The following is a 17,425-nucleotide window of genomic DNA, read 5'->3' as shown; positions in this document are numbered from 1 at the left end:
GGACCTAGCAGCTCCGCCACAAACCAGTGCTGCCGGCTCTCAGCCTTGTCGCTCTTCCCCTGCGGTAAAAAAGGCTGCGCGGCTCTCACTGTCCATTCAACCGGGATTTAAAATCCTAGTTTTAAGCACCTATCCGGCGTCTGTCCAGAGCCCAGGGCCCCAGGGACTGAGCCCCTCAGGAAGCTTACTTTCTCTTGGCTGGGCTCCAGGTTGAGCACCATTACTGCCTTCGGGGTCAGTGCCCTGCTTCTGACACTCATGAACTTAGCAAATATTTAACCTTTCCGAGCTTCGATTTATTCTTTTGTGAAATGGGAATCGTGGTACCTGGTAGGGCGCAAGTGAGATGTGGAACACTTTGACGGATCATTACTGTGAAATGCCCAGTTATTTGAGGGGAGAGAGAAGGCAGCATTACATAATAACCAGGGTAGAAGTCCAAGGATTAGGGTTCCTATGTGACCTTAAGCAGCTGTGCAGGGCTGGCTGAACACTAGGGAGCTCACAGCACAGAAGCAGCTGGGATTCTCCGAAAGCGGCAATATATTTTAAGTTAAGAATTATTACTCAAGACAGCCAAAGAGGCCTATTCAGACCTTTAAGTCAAGGGGGAAAATCTAGGAGATGCAGACTGGGGTGACTTTCGAGGCTCTGCTCCATGGTATGGCTTCATTGCAAGATGCAGTGGTGGGAGTGCTGGACTTCTTCAAATATTCTTGGAAAAGTAACTTTGCCTGAATGAGATGCGTTATCTTCATCTGTAAAATGGGCATGATAATAAAGCCCACAGGACCCCCATCACAGGATCACTGTGAGGCTTAAAAGAGAGAATAGATGTATGGTCCCTGGCAAGTCTTAAAGCACTATAGGAATGATTGCTGTTAACATTTCTCAAGTCACCCAACATATCTCCTTCACTCAATATAGACTTATGTGGTCCCCAAAATTTTAGTATAGTTTTTAATGATTTATAACCACATTGAGACTTTTGGGCCATCCTTGGCTTATGGACATGTTCTAGATAGAATGTAAGCTTCCTGAAGGCAAAGACTGTCTTGCTTGTATTTGTATCCTGAGCACTTATCACATTACCTGAGACCATGGTTAAATGTTAACTGAATGTTATACCTACTTATCTACCTGTCTATCCATCTATCTATCTGTCCATCTATCTTTCTATTCAGATATTTATCCTTGTATTCATCTATCTGTCCATCTATCTATGTCTAGCCATCCATTTATCTATCTGTCCATCTATCCATTTGTTCTATCTATCTATCTATTGCCTACTTATTTCTCTTCTCCCCAAAGTCCCAAAGAAAAGATGGGGACAGAGCAAGGTCAAGGACTGGGGTCATCCATCTATTAGGATGAGGAGTCAAGGAAGGGATAATAGTCAATGGGCAAACCTTTCTATAAACCAGCAAACATTTACTATGTGCAGAACACAATGCTCAATGGAAGAGCAAAAAAAAGGAGTCTGTTCCTGTTCTCAAAAAGCTTACATTTTAATGATGGAGACAACATGTATAGGAACAGATCAATCAATCAATAATTGACACATTACTCTGTACCGGCTACTGTGCCAGACTCTGGGAGACAAAGATGAGAAACACATCCTGTCCTCAAAGAACTTATGTTCTATCAGGGAGACAATATGTGTACATATATGTGTATATGAAATGTATTTGTATTTATATATGATACGGACTATATATCTATAAAAGAAGCATCCAGAACAAATACAAGGCAATGCAAAGTAGTTCGATCCAGGTAGTTAGGAGGGAAGACTCCAGCAGTTTGCGGGGAGTAGAAGGGATCAGGTAAGGTTTGGTGGAGGAGGTGATGTTTGAGCTGAGCCTTGAAGAGAGGGACTCCATGAGGTAGACTCAAGAATAGAGTTCTCTCAGGCATGTGGGTGGCCAGAATAAAGGCTTGGGGATGAGAAGGGAACAGCATGAACAAAGAGAAAACCAGTGTAGCTGAATTGTGTAAGGGAGGGGGAGTGATGCCCAGGAAGGCTGGGAAAGTTATGATAACCTGAGCCAGATTATGAAGAATGAGGTACCATGGATGACAAGGACCTTGCCAATCTGGTTGATTGGGAGAATGGTCATGCCTTCAACAGCATATAGGGTAGGTTTGTGGGGAAAGATAGCTTTATTTGGTTGCATTTGAAATGCTGGTAAAAAATCTAGTTTAGAAAGAGCCATCAGCATCCAGAGAGAGAGCTATGGAGACAGAATATGGATCAAAGCATAGCATTTTTGCCTTATTTTTATTGTTGTTTGTGGGGTTTTTTATCTTTTGATCTGATTTTTCTCCTGCGTCATGACAAATATGGAAATATGTTCAGAAGAATGCACATTTAATTTATATAGGATTACTTGCTATGTAGGGGAGGAGGGAGGAAAGAGAGAAAAGGCTGCAACACAAACTTTTACAAAAGTGAATGTTCAAAACTATCTTGTCATGGATTTTGTGAAATAAAAATAAATAAAAATTCCGTTTAAAATGTTCCATATCATATATACTTATTGTGTATCTAATTTATATTTTAATGTATTTAACATCTACTGGTCATCCTGCCATCTAGGGGAGGGGGTGGGGGGGTAAGAGGTGAAAAATTGGAACAAGAGGTTTGGCAATTGTTAATGCTGTAAAGTTACCCATGCATATAACCTGTAAATAAAAGGCTATTAAATTTTAAAAAAGGGAATATATATACAAAAAATAAAATAAAATAAAATGTTCCATAGTCAGTTGTTAACTTGGGACCTGGAGCTCAGGAAATACTCTAGGGCTGCATACATATACCTGGGAATCCTCTCCATAGAGATAATAATTGAACCCATGGGAGAAGATGAAATCATTGAGTGAGATTATATAATAGAGTAAAAAGGGAAAAGGGTTCAGAACAGAACCTTGGGAGACACTTATGGTTAGTGGATGAAGAGAGAGGTGAATTAGACAAACAGGAGAACCAACAGGGAGCCGTGTCAAAAAACCAGAGAAGAGAGACTACTCAGGAAGAAAAGCTTACAGCCTATGTTGACTCCGTGCAAAGAAAGCCCACAAGCAGGAGGATTGAGAAATAGTCAGTCAGTTAATCAACAAATATTTTGGAGATAGCTGGGTGGTTTAGTGGTTAGAACACTGAATCTGAAATCAGGAACATGGAATTCAAATCTGATCCCAGACACTAGCTGTGGGACTCTGGCCAAGTCACTTCACCCTGTTTGCCTTAGTTTCCTCATCTGTAAAATGTGTTGGAGGAGAAAAGGAAACCACTACAGCATCATTGCCAAGAAAACCCTAAATGGGGTCACAGAGAGTCACACAATAAATATTTCTGAAACACCTGCTATGTATCAGATACTGTGCTAAGCTCTGTAGACTAAGAAAAAGGCTAAAACAAGGTTTAGGGTTTTTTATTCCCCCTCAAGAAGCTCAGAAGGGAATGAAGGAGCCAACATTCTAATGGTATTAGATTTGGCAGTTGATATCCCCTTGATACTCATGGTCAAGAAAATAAGTGGAAGAAGCCCAGACTTTTGATGGATCTTCCTTAGTAAACTTCTAAGTGAATATTTGATTTGTTGTGTTTTCCCTTGGTACAAAGATGGGGCAAGATATTACCCTTTGGGGGAAGACAAGTAGAAGGCCAATGTTTTGGGGATTGTCATGTGACAGGCATAAGAAGAATAGGAAGGGAAAATTTTATGAACTAGAAGAGATCTTATGTCACTTGATCTGGTCTCCATCAGAATAGGAGTGTGAGGTCCAAGTGACTAGTAACTGGGAGATTTGAATTGATTCCAAGTTAGTGAATTTTCCATTGCACCAAAAGTGGAACTCATTCCAGCCTAGCCTCCTGTAGTTTTCTGATTTAACTAATTATTTTGCTAACTCCAGCATGTGCTGAATTCTGTTGTTTGCACTGAGCCAACAGACCATGAATTTCTTTAAATTTGGTAACGTGGACCAAAATCTTTATTGCCCAATCCTAGTTATGAGAAAAGAGACTTCTTGTCTTTCCACTCACTTCAAGCCAGTCTGTGCCAAGCCTAACCCCAGCCACCTGTAGCTCAACAAATATGGGCAGGGTGAATTGAACTGACCTTCCACCCCACAGGATCATCATTCTGCTGTGTAATCACTCAGTCACAGGTAAACTGCAATATCACTTGGACTTGACTTTGAACAAATATAGACAATGACACTCAGCCAACTTAAGCAAGTTAGCTCTCAATTCAAAGTCTTTTTTGATCAGTGCATAGAGAAATCCTACTAGGTCCTTTTCCCACCTGTCTTCTCTTGCATTTAATTAGTCTTCAATAAGCATTTATTAAGCACCTATGCATGCCAGGCATTGTGCTGCATGCTGAGAATACAAAAACAAAACCATAAAATTTCTGCCCTGGAGGAACTGACAGTATTAGGCAGGAAAAACAATGTGTAAATATGATGGCAGATACAAAAGGCTATCTGATGATTTTGAAGGAAGGCACCAGCAACAAGGGATAGATCCAGAAAGACTTCCTGTAGAAGATAATGTTTTGAGCCTAGGAATACTGGATATCCTGAGAGGTGGAAAGGAGAGGGAAGTAAATTCCAGTGTGGGGCAAGGAGATGGGAGAAACGTCAAGCAGTTCAGCTGAAAAAATCTTCCATAGGAAGTCCACTCAACACACTGGAGAGTTTCCTCTTTCCTTGACTAGCTCATTTTAAAAATTCCAAAAACCCTAGAAAATGAAGAGAATGATTAATCATTGTCAGCTGAAACAGTGATACACATATTGTTGGCTCCTAAATGGATTTTTGAAAATTTAACTTTTATCCTAGTGGGATTGAGAATTGGCCGGGATCTTAGACATCCTTCATTTCAAGCCTTTCATTTTATAAATGTTGTTGCTGAAACTCAAGGGGCTTAAAAGGACTTACACAAATCATACAAGGGCTCAAAAGGTACTGAGCAAAGATCCAGATTACAGTGCTGTGTCTCTAGAGGCCTGGAGCTCTTTCCCATTAGACTGTGAGCTCCTTTACATCAAGTACTGTTGGGTTTTTGCCTTTCTCTATATCTCCTGAACTTAGCCTGACTCATAGTAGGCCCTTAATAAATTGGTAGTTGATTTGTTGATAGAATACTTCTTTCCCTTACAACATACTGCATGGACAGACTGAAACAACACCCATTCATGATTAAGGCTAGGTATTATTTGAAACAGAGAATAGGCTCTTTTACCTAGTCCAAAAAAAATCAGTCTAGGAGGGGAGGATTTTCAGGGTTTTTGGTCAAAACAGAAATAAGGGCTATTGACATCCAGTCTGGGCCAATCAGGGCCCAAGCAATGATGAACTGGGACTTGGTCTGGGACTTTCATCTCTCCTTTCTCCTCTCTCCAAGATGGCAAGCGATCTGATATAGGTGATGCATGGAGAACCATATTAAACATATTTCCACATTATTCATGTTGTGAAAAGGAGATTCCAGCTGGTGGCTTTTGAAGCTGCCCTGGTTTCCGCCCTTCTTTCCCGCCTCTTCCTTCTCAAAGGATATTTATGAAGTATCTCTTGTGTGTTCAGTATTATGTTCCAGAGAGATACAAAGTGTAGGGAACCGGGTTTCCTGCTTGGTGGAGTTTATAGCCTTTGCTGATGACCACAACACATTAAATAAGAGATTAAGTGGAGGATGGTGGGGAAAGTAATTTTCTCTTGGCTTCAAAAACAGTGTGGTGGGGTGCAGTGGGAAGCACAGTACTCAGTCAGGAGACCTGGGTTTCAATTCTGCCTCACAATTGTGAGTTTTCTTAGCATTGGTTTCCTTATCTCTAAAACTGTCATAATGATACCTAAGGGTTCTACTTCTCAGAGTTGTTATGAGAAAAACCCTTTATCTTTAATGGAGAAAGGGGTGCTTGAATTGGAATGTTACATCATTTCACCCTCACCACAGTCTGATGAAGTGGATAGTGTGACGATGATTATACCCATTTTATAGATGGTAAAACTGAGGGCCAAAGAGACAGCGTGATTCTCCTGAGGCGCCATAGTTAGTAACAGACAAGGTCCTAACACAGGTTTCCTGACTCTTAGTCTGGGACTCTCTCCTTTATGTTAACACTACTGCAAACTAGAATTCAAAATGGAAATCCATATATGGTTTAGAAGGTGACATCCATCTCGCTCAGCTCTCCTAGACAAATTGGGGTCCACAATTGAATTCTGACTCTGATACTAACCAGCTGATTGACTCAGGCACTTTAAGAGCCTCAATTTCCTCCTCTGTAAAAGAAAGGGGTCAAAATCAATCTCCTCTGAAGGCCTTTCCAACTCTCCATCTGTATCCCATAAATTGAAAACCGGAGAATGAGAGAATCTTGGAAGTCATCTTCCCCCTTGGTGGGGACACCAAGATGCCCCAATGGAGAGAGCACTGGGCCCAGAGTCAGGAAGACAAGTTCAAATCTAACCTTAGGCTTTTACTGTTTGTGTGACTCTAGACAAGTCATTTAATCTCTCTCAGCCTCAATTTCCTCAACTGCAAAATGGAAATAATTCATCTCCTATTTCACAGGTTGTGTCAAGAATCAAATGAGATAATGTTTATAATGGACTTGTCACGGAACCTGTACACTGTAGGCGCTCTTCTCTAATGCTTATTCTCTAACCCTTTCATTTTAGACTATGGATAGACATAGCTGAAAAAGGGGAAGGCATTTGATCAAAGTCAGAAAGGTCAGAAATAGCAGAGTCGAGATCCAAACCCAGGGGCCTTTGCTTCCAAATCTGTTTCCCACTCTGCTGCTCTAAGCAGGTCAAGCATCATTTATGTGTTGCAGCTTTTGGGCTCTTGGAGTCAGTGAACGCTTTCCATTGTTTAAAGCTCCGTACCAGGGATTCCTCACCTTTCTTATGTCATGGGCTTCTTTGGCATTCTGGTGAAGACTAGGGCTCTCTTCTCAGAACTGTCTCTAATTGTATAAAACAAACCACACAGAACTGCAAAGGAAACCAATTATATTGAAATAAAATATTAATTAATTAAATATTTTGCCCATTCAATTCACAGGATCCCTAAAATCTGAGACTCTGAGGACCTTCGCTTAAAACCCCCTGTTTTATATAAAATAATCTAAAATAATTATAATTAATATATAATTATATAATGATATAAAATAATTAAAATAAAATATATAAAATAATAGTAGCAGCTTACACCTATATGACATTTTAAATTTGCAATATGTTACATATTTTTAAGCTCTTAAAATTAAAAAAAAATAATATTTTATTTTCCCCAATTACATGTAAAGACAAATTTTAATGTTCTTTTAAAAAAATTGAGCTTCAAATTTTCTCTCTCTCCCTAAGTTGGTAAGTAATTTGGCACAGGTTATATATATACAATCTTGTAAAACCTATTTCCATATTAGTCATGTAATGAAAAAAGAAACAGATCATAAGAAAAAAATATATACCTTACACATTTTATCCCATTTTCTCTCTCAACCCAGGAAGTTAAATGCTATTGTTGTTCATTTATTTTCAGTCATATCTGACTCTTTGTGACCTCATTTTGGATTTTCTTGGCAGAGATACTGGGACATTGCCATTTCCTTCTTCAATTCATTTTACAGGTGAGGAAATTGAGGTAAACAGGGTTAAGTGACACACCAATGATTGCAGAGCTAGTAAGTGACTGAGATTGGATTTGAATTTAGATCTTTATAACTTCAGGTCCAGCCCTATCCCCTGCACCACCCAGCCACCTTTTGAATTGAGTAAAGGAATCTGGGAGAAAACCCATGAGACTTAAGGGAATGGTATCAGAAGGTGGTTATTCAAGTTAAAAGCTTTTGTACAAACAAAACTAATGCAGACAAGTTTAGAAGAGAAACAATAAACTGGGAAAACATTTTTACAGTTAAAGGTTCTGATAAAGTCTTCATTTCCAAAATATATTGACTCTATTTAATAAGTAATCAAGCCATTCTCCAATTGATAAATGGTCAAAGGATATGACAATTCTCAGATTAAGAAATTGAGACTATTTCTAGCCATATGAAAAGATGCTCCAAGTCATTATTAATCAGAGAAATGCAAATTAAGACAACTCTGAGATACCACTACACACCTGTCAGATTGACTAGGATGACAGGGAAAGATAATGAGAAATGTTGATGGGGATATGGGAAAATTGGGACACTGATACATTGTTGGTGGAGTTGTGAATACATCCAACCATTCTGGAGAGCAATTTGGAACTATGCTCAAAAAGCTATCAAACTGTGCATTTCCTTTGATCCAGCAGTGCTACTACTGGGCTTATATCCCAAGGAGATACTAAAGAAAGGAAAGGGACCTGTATGTGCAAAAATGTTTGTGGCAGCCCTCTTGGTAGTGGCCAGAAACTGGAAACTGAGTGGATGCCCATTAATGAGAGAATGGCTGAATAAATGGTGGTATATGAATATTATGGAATATTATTGTTCTGTAAGAAATGACCAGCAGGAGGATTTCAGAAAGGCCTGGAGAGGCTTACATGAACTGATGCTGAGTGAAATGAACAGGACCAGGAAATCATCATATACTTTAGCAACAATACTGTATGATGATCAATTCTGAGGGACCTGGCCATCTTCAGCAATGAGATGAACCAAATCAGTTCCAATGGAGCAGTAATGAACCAAACCAACCACACCCAGTGAAAGAACTCTGGGAAATGAGTGTGAACCACTACATAGTATTTCCACTCCCTCTGTTTTTGTCCACCTGCATTTTTGATTTCCTTTTCAGGTTATTTTTACTTTATTTCTAAGTCTGATTTTTCTTGTGCAGCAAAATAACTGTATGGACATGTATACATATATTGTATTTAACATATACTTCAACAGATTTAACATGTATTGGTCAACCTGCCATCTGGGGGAAGAGGTGGGAGGAAGAAGGAGAAAAGTTGGAACAGAAGGTTTTGCAAGGGTCAGTGCTGAAAAATTAGCCATGCATATATCTTGTAAATAAAAAGCTATAAAAAAAAAAGATTTCTTCGTGAATATTTGTAGCACATAAACTATAAAATAATCTTTGCATTTTGTGTCCTATCAATTTGTATAGGGTCAGGTAATGGAGGATGGGGGTCAAACAAAGATGCAGTCCATAGAATATGAAAAAGGAAAAAGGACAAAAGTTTCTCAGGAAGGAACTTCTATGAGGAGAGGAGAAAAAGGCTGAAGTGAAGAAGACAGCCATGGAGAAAACCAGTACCCTTCCCAGGCACATGGAGGTTATCAAGACAGGGATTTCAGCAAATGACTCAGAATAGCCGGGAAAAGTTACCTATTCATTAGTTTCTAAATCTCCTTTCCAGTGGCAAAGGAACTTTGCCCATATGGCAGTTATAAACTTGAGCATTTAGAGGGGATGGAAACAAATTCCATTGGTGTGAAGGAGAATGAGAAGACCCAGGATAAAGGCACTGATGACTTTCTGATCTTTATTACTTGGTTGAATGAATTTAGTGACCACTACATGCTAATCACCATGCTAGTTGTTCTTTGTACAAATATGGGAGACAGCCCCTGCCCTCTAGGAGCTTACATTCTAAAGGGGGGAGGGGAGAATATCTCTCCATCCCTCCATTCCTTCATCCATCCATCCATTCATCTTTGCAACCATCCATCCCTTCCTCCCTCCCTCCATCCATCTATATGTATACATTCAGTAGGCAATGAAAGGAATTTTGGTCTAGATAGTGACAGGAATGGGGACTAGATCTAGATAGGAACATATGATAGGTTTCCAGTAGAAACTATGGCTCTGATTTTTATTTGATTATTGTTCTCAGAGGAGGAGAGTGCAAGAGGTGCAGATGGACTGATGGTGGGTACACTGTACCAGTTAAAACTAAGGTGGACTAAAGCACAAAGTTCTGAGCATGAGCAATTAATTAGAAAACACAAATTTACCAGTAAATGAGTTCTCAGCTTCCCCAGCAATAATAAGACCCCAAATGAGGGGGACAGCTGCCTTTGATAGTTTTGGGGAGTATAGAACAAAGAACAAGATTTCATAAAATTTCAAAAAACAAGTTATGTTTGGTTAAAAGAGTTCAACATTATGGGTGGTAAAACCACTAGAATTGGTTGTAGAGCTGAGGCATGGGTAACAATATGATTGGTTGGAAATTGGGAATGAAGGGCTAGCAATACCCCTTCCTTCCTTCCTGTGACTAAGAAAAATTCATTGTTTGAGATTATCTTTAAGTGGTTTCAATACTGCACCAGATTTCTTTGGATAGCCAACCAGACATTGATGGCGTAAAGACTCTAGACCAGACTACTTGGTGTCCATCTGTACCTCTCAAGGATAACAGATCTCCTTGAGGCAAGAATAGAACAGTTATTAACAAGAGAACTAGATTTCTAAACTTATCACCTTGCAGGCCAGCTGAATTTCCAAACTAAGTTCAGGGACAAAAAATTATGACTTGGGCAGTTACAGAACAAAATCAATTAATTTAAAATAGTATCAATTAAAAAGACAGAATCAATTTGATTATTTCAACATACACAACACAGATGGCAAGATACTCTCATTGTGTAGGTTCTGGTTTCCTGACAAATTCAGGATTTTACAAGGGGATGTGAAGCAGGTCTAGGACTGGTTATGTATGATGGTTAGGAAAGCTAAGACATCACTAGGACAGCCCAGGCCCGGGACACAGTGCCAGCTCCATCAGCAATGAATACTTCTATATTTCAGTGCCTTTAGGACCTCCGCTAGCACTGTTAGCATGCTGAAAAGGAGTTAACTAGGACATTTTCCAGAGCTCAGAAATCTGGGCTGGAGACAACATTAGCCACAGAGAGTATTACTTTTCTAGATCTACATGATAGGAATCCAATCTGTCAGATCAGAGGTTAGGGGTTGACATGTGGGTATATTCAGAATTGGGAATGCTGTCAATTGGATATTCTTAAGGGACATTCCCATTTAACTCTGCTAATAATAATCATCATTCATATTTTTATAGAACTTTATGGTTTACCAGGCACTTTCCTCATAATCACCTTGTGAATTAAGTATTGCATATATTATTCCCATTCCACAGATGTGGAAAGTGAGTCACAAGTGATTTTTTTAAAGTCATTAAATAGAGTGTCAGAGAAGATTCTGACCAAGGTCTATCTTGATTCAAAGCCCAGTACCATTTTTAATATTAATACCTTTTTATTTTTCAAAATACAAGCAAAAAGAGTTTTCAACATTCACCCTTGCAAAATCTTGTATTCCAAATTTTTTCTCCCTCTTTTCCACCCTCCTTCCTTTCTTTCCCCTGCCTTAGACAGCAAGTAATCCAATATAAGTAAAACATTTCTTCTAAATATATTTCCACATCTATCATGCTGCACAAGAAAAATTAGATCAAAAGGGGAAAAATGAAAGAAAAAAGCAAGCAAGGAAAAAAACAAACAACAACAACATTCTCTCTCTGGATGCTGATGGGTCTCTCCATCACAATTCTATTGGAACTGGCCTGAATCACCTCATTGTTGAAAAAAGCCACGTTCATCACGGTTTGATCATCACATCATCTTGTTGCTGTGTACAATGTTCTCTTGGTTCTACTCATTTCACTCAGCATTAGTTCATGTAAGTCTCTCCAGGATTTTCTAAAATCAGCTTGTTCATCATTTCTTATAGAACAATAACATCCCATTATTTCAATACACCACAACCTATTCAGCCATTCCCCAACTGTGGGCATTCACTCAGTTTCAGTTCCTCGCCACTAAAAAAGGGCTGCTACAAACATTTTTGCACATGTGAGTTCTTTTCTCTTTTTTATAATCTCTTTGGGATACAGACCCTGGTGGATCAAAGGGTATGCACAGTTTCATGGCCTTTTGAGCATAGTTCCAAATTGCTCTCCAGAATGGTTGGATCAGTTCACAAGTCCACCAACAATATATTAGTGCTCCAGTTTTTCAACATCCCCTCCAACATTTATCATTATCTTTTCCTGTCATCTTAGCCAATTTTAGAGGTGTGACATGGTACCTCAAAGCTGTCATAATGTGTGTTTCTCTAACAAATAGTAATTTAGAGCATTTTTTTCATATGACTAGAATTGGTTTTGTTTCTTTATTTAAAAATTGTCTGTTCACATCCTTTGACCATTTATCAACTGAGGAATGGCAAAGCCCAGTAGTCTTTCTATCATAGAGACTAATCTGGCAAAATATATTCCTTTATGGCATTATTTCTTCCTCCCTATGGGTTCAGATTAGTCAGCTGTAAGTAAAATATCTTCTTCCTTGAATAATGTTAGATATACTATCCTGGTAGAACCAGACAGGGCAAGAATAGTCAAAAGCGATATGGAGAGCTTCCAAGAGTATGGTGTTCAGTCTTGGGTACTTGGGTACAATCTAGGAAGAGCATTAGCAAGCTGAAGACAATTGAGAAGGACTTTGGGATCGTACTTTTTGGGACTCTGAAATATTTAGCCCTCACCAATAGGAGAGCTGGGGAAGATAGGACTTGATGGCCACCTCCAAACTTTTGAAGGATTTTCATGTGGAAGAGAAATCAAAATAAGAAGCAATAGATAGAAGTCAAAGAAAGGATGAGTTTGGTTTTGTGGAAAAGCAAAATATTCATACTGCATTAATGCTACGTGCCAGGCATTTTGCTAGGATAAAATGATGAGAAAGTCTCTTGCGTGTCTTACCATGATGAAGCTTACATTCTCTGGGGAATTCTTAATAAAAACAGTGAATCCCATCCTGGGTATGAGAACCTCCAATGGGTGTGAAAATTTTATAAAGGGACATAGGAAATATTTAATAAATAACAATATCATCCTATTGAAATCTGTTCATCTAGGTTTTTTATTTATATATGAATGGTAAACTCTAGGATTTAATTTCTGTTATATTGAATATAGGAGATGGGGGAGGCTCACTGAAAGCTAAGAGATTCAGGAACTGAAATAGACTGAGGACCTCTGATAGAAGAGAAAGCTTTCTAATAAGCAGAACTGACCAAAAGTGTAATGAAATATAATGTTTGCCTTTGCTGAAGGTCTTCAAGCAGAAACTGAATGGCTAGTTCTCAGCTATGTGGCAGAGAGAATTCTTACTCAAGTAAGTTCCATTACTAGAAGAGCACTGGGTTATTAGTTATAACTAGGAATTATTTTGTGATCTTAACTGTGTGACCCTGGGCAAGTCACTTAACTCTATTTGTCTCAATTTCCTCATCTGTAAAATGAATTGGAGAAGGAAATGGAAAATCTCTCCAGCATTTATGCCAAGAAAATTACAAATAGGGTAATGAAGAATTGAACATGGCTGAAACAACTGAACAACAAAAAGTTGTATAAAGAAAGGATAGATTGAAGAAAGGAGAGACTGACTACAAAAATACCAAGCAGAATGTTATTCCAATAGTATAACACAAAAGGATAAGGGTATCTGTGATGTGAAAGTGAAGAATGTGAGATTTGAGGGAGGGTTCCAAGGCAGCATTGGGAAGCCCTGGTAGCTAATTATAGTAGCTAATTAATTCACAGCTATGAGGCTGTGAATGAGAGCGAAGGGAGGAGGATGACTCTGACTTGAAGAATGGTAGTTCCCTCAACACACATAAGTGTAGGGATGTTCTTTGAAGAAAAGAAATTAAGTTTTGTTTTGGATATATTGAATTTGAAGCCCTTATGAGGGACTTTTTATCTTTATCTTGCCAGGACTTGAATCTCTCTGATACTTCCTATAGTATCTCTACCATGTACCCATCTCCCTTCATGCCTCATATTGTCCCATTAGAATATAATTTGTGGACAGGAAATGTCTTGTTAGTGTATGTATCCTGAGCCCTTATTTCAGTGTCTGGCACATACTAAGCAAGTAAAAACAGTATTGATTATCTTGATGTTGATTGAATATAGACTGAAGCATGCTGTTTTTCATTTTCTTTTAATTTTTTTAATCTGAGTCTTCTTGCAAAAAATGATTAATATGGGAATGTTTTATATAACTGTACACATAATCTATATTTTATTGCTTACCATCTCTCGGGGTGGGAGCGTGGAGCTGGGGAGAGGAAGGAAATATAGAATTTGGAACATAAACCTTCAAATAAAAATGTTGAAAACTGGAAATAAACTGATTAGGAATAAAAAAGAAGTATTTTCTGTTGGTAAAGTTGTGAACTGATGCAACTATTTTATAAAGCAATTTGGAATTATGTCCAAAGGGCTATAAAACCATGCATACTCTTTGACCTAGCCATAACATTATTAGGACTGTATTCAAAAAATATTTTTAAAATGAAAAAAAGGACCTATATGTATTAAAACATTTATAGCAGCTCTTTTAGTGGTAGAAATTGAGAGGATACCCATCAATTGCGGAATGGCTGTCCAAGGTATAGTATATGACTGATAGAGTTTTATTAAAAGAAATGATGAGCAAACAAGAAATGCTGAGCAGGATGCTTTCAGAAAAACCTGAGAAGACTTACATGAACTGATGTGAATTAAAGTGAACAGAACCAAAGCAGGAACAGCAATATTGTACAATGACCAGCTGAAAATAACTTGGCTTCCCAAGCAATTCCCAAGTATTTCCAGCAATACAATGATCCAAGACATTCTGAAAGACTTATGATGAAAAATGTTGGCCATCTCCAGAGGAAAAACTGGTAATGTTTGAATGCAGATCAAAGCATACTTTTACATTTTTTTCCTTGTTTTTTTTTCTGTGTTTTCTTTCACATATTAACATGGAAATATGTTTTACATGATTGGACATGATAACCTATATGAAGTTACTTGCCTTCCCAATGAAGAAAATGGGGATGGAGGGAGAAAATTTGGAACTCAACATTTTTTAAAAGAATATTAAAAATTGTTTTACATGTAACTGGAGGAAAACAAAATATTAAATAAATAAATAATGAGTACTCTATGTGGGGAATAGAGATAAGGTGAAGAACTTACAGGAATGTATGAATTCTTTTTCTGTATTTTATTATTTCTGTGTTTCCCCTATGACCTGTATAATATGTGCAGGCTCATGTCTATTTGAGCCTTGGCCAGCTAGAAACGTATTTACTTAACCTGAGCTGAAGACATTTATTGGTATTTGACATTTATCGATATTTAGTCTATTAGCTGGACCACTGTCTGCTTGATTAAGTCTGAAGGCCTGACTTTCTGTTTCCTAGAAATCAGGAGATTTCCGGGAAACAGAAACCTTTCATTCCAATCTCCCCAAATAGCAACAACCAATTAGATGCCTCCCCCTCCCCTTCTCAATGCTCTCTTACTTGTGATGTAATTCCTTGTATAAAAGCCATGTATCTTTACTACTTCTTTAGCCCTCCCACCGAGAGCTTTCTCTTTCTTATCTCGCGATGGGACAGCTCATCCTCTGGAGGTTTTCAATAACCAACTTTTCTGCCTTCTACTGAGTGAGCTCTGAGTAGTCATTTTGGGTGAGGGTCTTCTACATCCCTCACATCTATTTATCACCTCTCCATCTATCTATTTACTTGCTTTCCTATCTGACATCCAATTGAGATGTTTAGCAGATAATCAACTATATAAACCTAGAACATAGGAGAGAAATGATGGCTTGATTTATAGATTTTTTAAAAATGTTCAAAATGCTTTAGCAATTCATTTTTTTAATAATTTCTGTCCCAAAGTTATTCTGAGGATCAAATCAAAGTATTTCTAGAGAAGTCTTCCTTTCCTATTTCTTAGGAATCAGGTTTCCCCTTGGCTAATTGAGTTAGATCAGACTCAGAAGGGCCCCTGCCATCATTTCCTCTCTTCCTGCCTTTGGCACCAGAGGGAGTCACTGGAAGGAGGAAGTTAAGGTCTACTTGACCAAGCTTCCCCTTTAAGATGAGAGCCCTCTTATCTCCCACTGGGGTATCACATCCAAGACCTCTCTTAAGCCAGGGTCAATCTATGCTCTGCCCTCCCTGCCCCCCACAGTTCTAGCAACTGGCAAGGGCTGGCTGGAGGCAGTCAGGCCAGTCTCTGGATCTGGATTTTGTTTTCTTAATGACATCCAGGTTGGTGCCAGAGATGCCTCCAACAACCAAGCGATTTCAACAAACCCTTAGATCCCTACCTTGGATTCTAGGGAGACGAAGATGAAAACAATTAGGGAGATTTCCAATGTAATAGAAGTACAAATGCAGGAGAAATCCAGCCAAAATCTTTCAGGGAAATGTGAAGAGAGCCAAAGCATCAAGCTGGGGAGGTCAGGAAGGGATCATGAAGGAGAGAGAAAGGATTTCAATAGATTAAGGCAGCGAGTGGAGGACAGACCCAATAAAGATGGGCCCCCAGGCTGGTCCATGGGAGGAAGGAAGCAGAACAAGATGGGGGAACAGTTGGCAGACACTGGTGTCTGAGGCATAGGACGTTTGAAGGGAATGGGGATTGGGATGGGGGCCTGGAATTTTACAGGTAAAGGGAACTCCCTCTACTAGGGCAGGTAGGCACCTCAACAGCTGTAGTCCAAGCATTAGAGCTGTCCAGAGCACCAAGAGACCAAGTGTCATATTACCTTTAGTGTCAGAGGCAGCACTTGAACCCAAGCCCGAGGCCAGCTTTGAATCCATTCCGTAGCCCCAACCTAGCACATTATAGGTACTTGAATAGTTATCAGAGGGGAGGAAACACATAGACATTTATCATTCACTCTGTGCCTGGTGCTGTGTCCAGCGCTCCTTGAAACAACTCTGCTGTTACTACCTGGAAGTAGGGGCTATTATTGCTCCCATTTTAGACAAGTGAAGTTAAGTGGCTTGATCTGACCTTAGGTCTCCTTGACTGCATTATTTTCTCTCTGTGTCGTCCAGCTGGTTGATTGATTGATGAGACCAGTTTAGGAAGGACCTTAATAAATTGTGGTTTTGTGTGTTTGTGTGTGTGTGTGTGTGTGTGTGTGTGTGTGTGTCTGTGTGGTGGAGAGTGTTCATTCCAGCGGCAGTAGGCACCTCGTCATAGTGAGTGACACAGCCAGGCTTCCCATTTCCATGTGTCTTACTCCGACCAGCAGATTGGAGGCAGGGAGGTTAGGGACACAGTTTGGGGCATAAGGTGAGCAGAAAATAAATGATGGGCATAGCCGGGGTGGAGACCCGGGGCCCTTGCTTGCAGACCCCCTCTGGCAAACAACAGTTGGGGGTTCTGGGGAGTGGGAGGATGGAAAGTGGGGAGTTGGCTGGATGGGGTACGAAAAGGGGTGTCAGGGAACTAGATGGAATCCAGTTTTCGGGGAAGGACAGTTCCCTGACCTCTCTCGGTCAGCGTCTGCCTACTTCTGTAGGTTCTCGGGAGGCGGAGCCTTCATCCCGGTCCGGCCAAGGGGCAGCCTGGGGGCGGAGCTGC

Source organism: Sarcophilus harrisii, chromosome 2 (genome assembly GCF_902635505.1).
Source record: "Sarcophilus harrisii chromosome 2, mSarHar1.11, whole genome shotgun sequence".
Classification (NCBI taxonomy): Eukaryota; Metazoa; Chordata; class Mammalia; order Dasyuromorphia; family Dasyuridae; genus Sarcophilus; species Sarcophilus harrisii.
The sequence above is the reverse complement of the archived record's forward strand: the minus strand, read 5'-3'. Positions refer to the sequence as shown.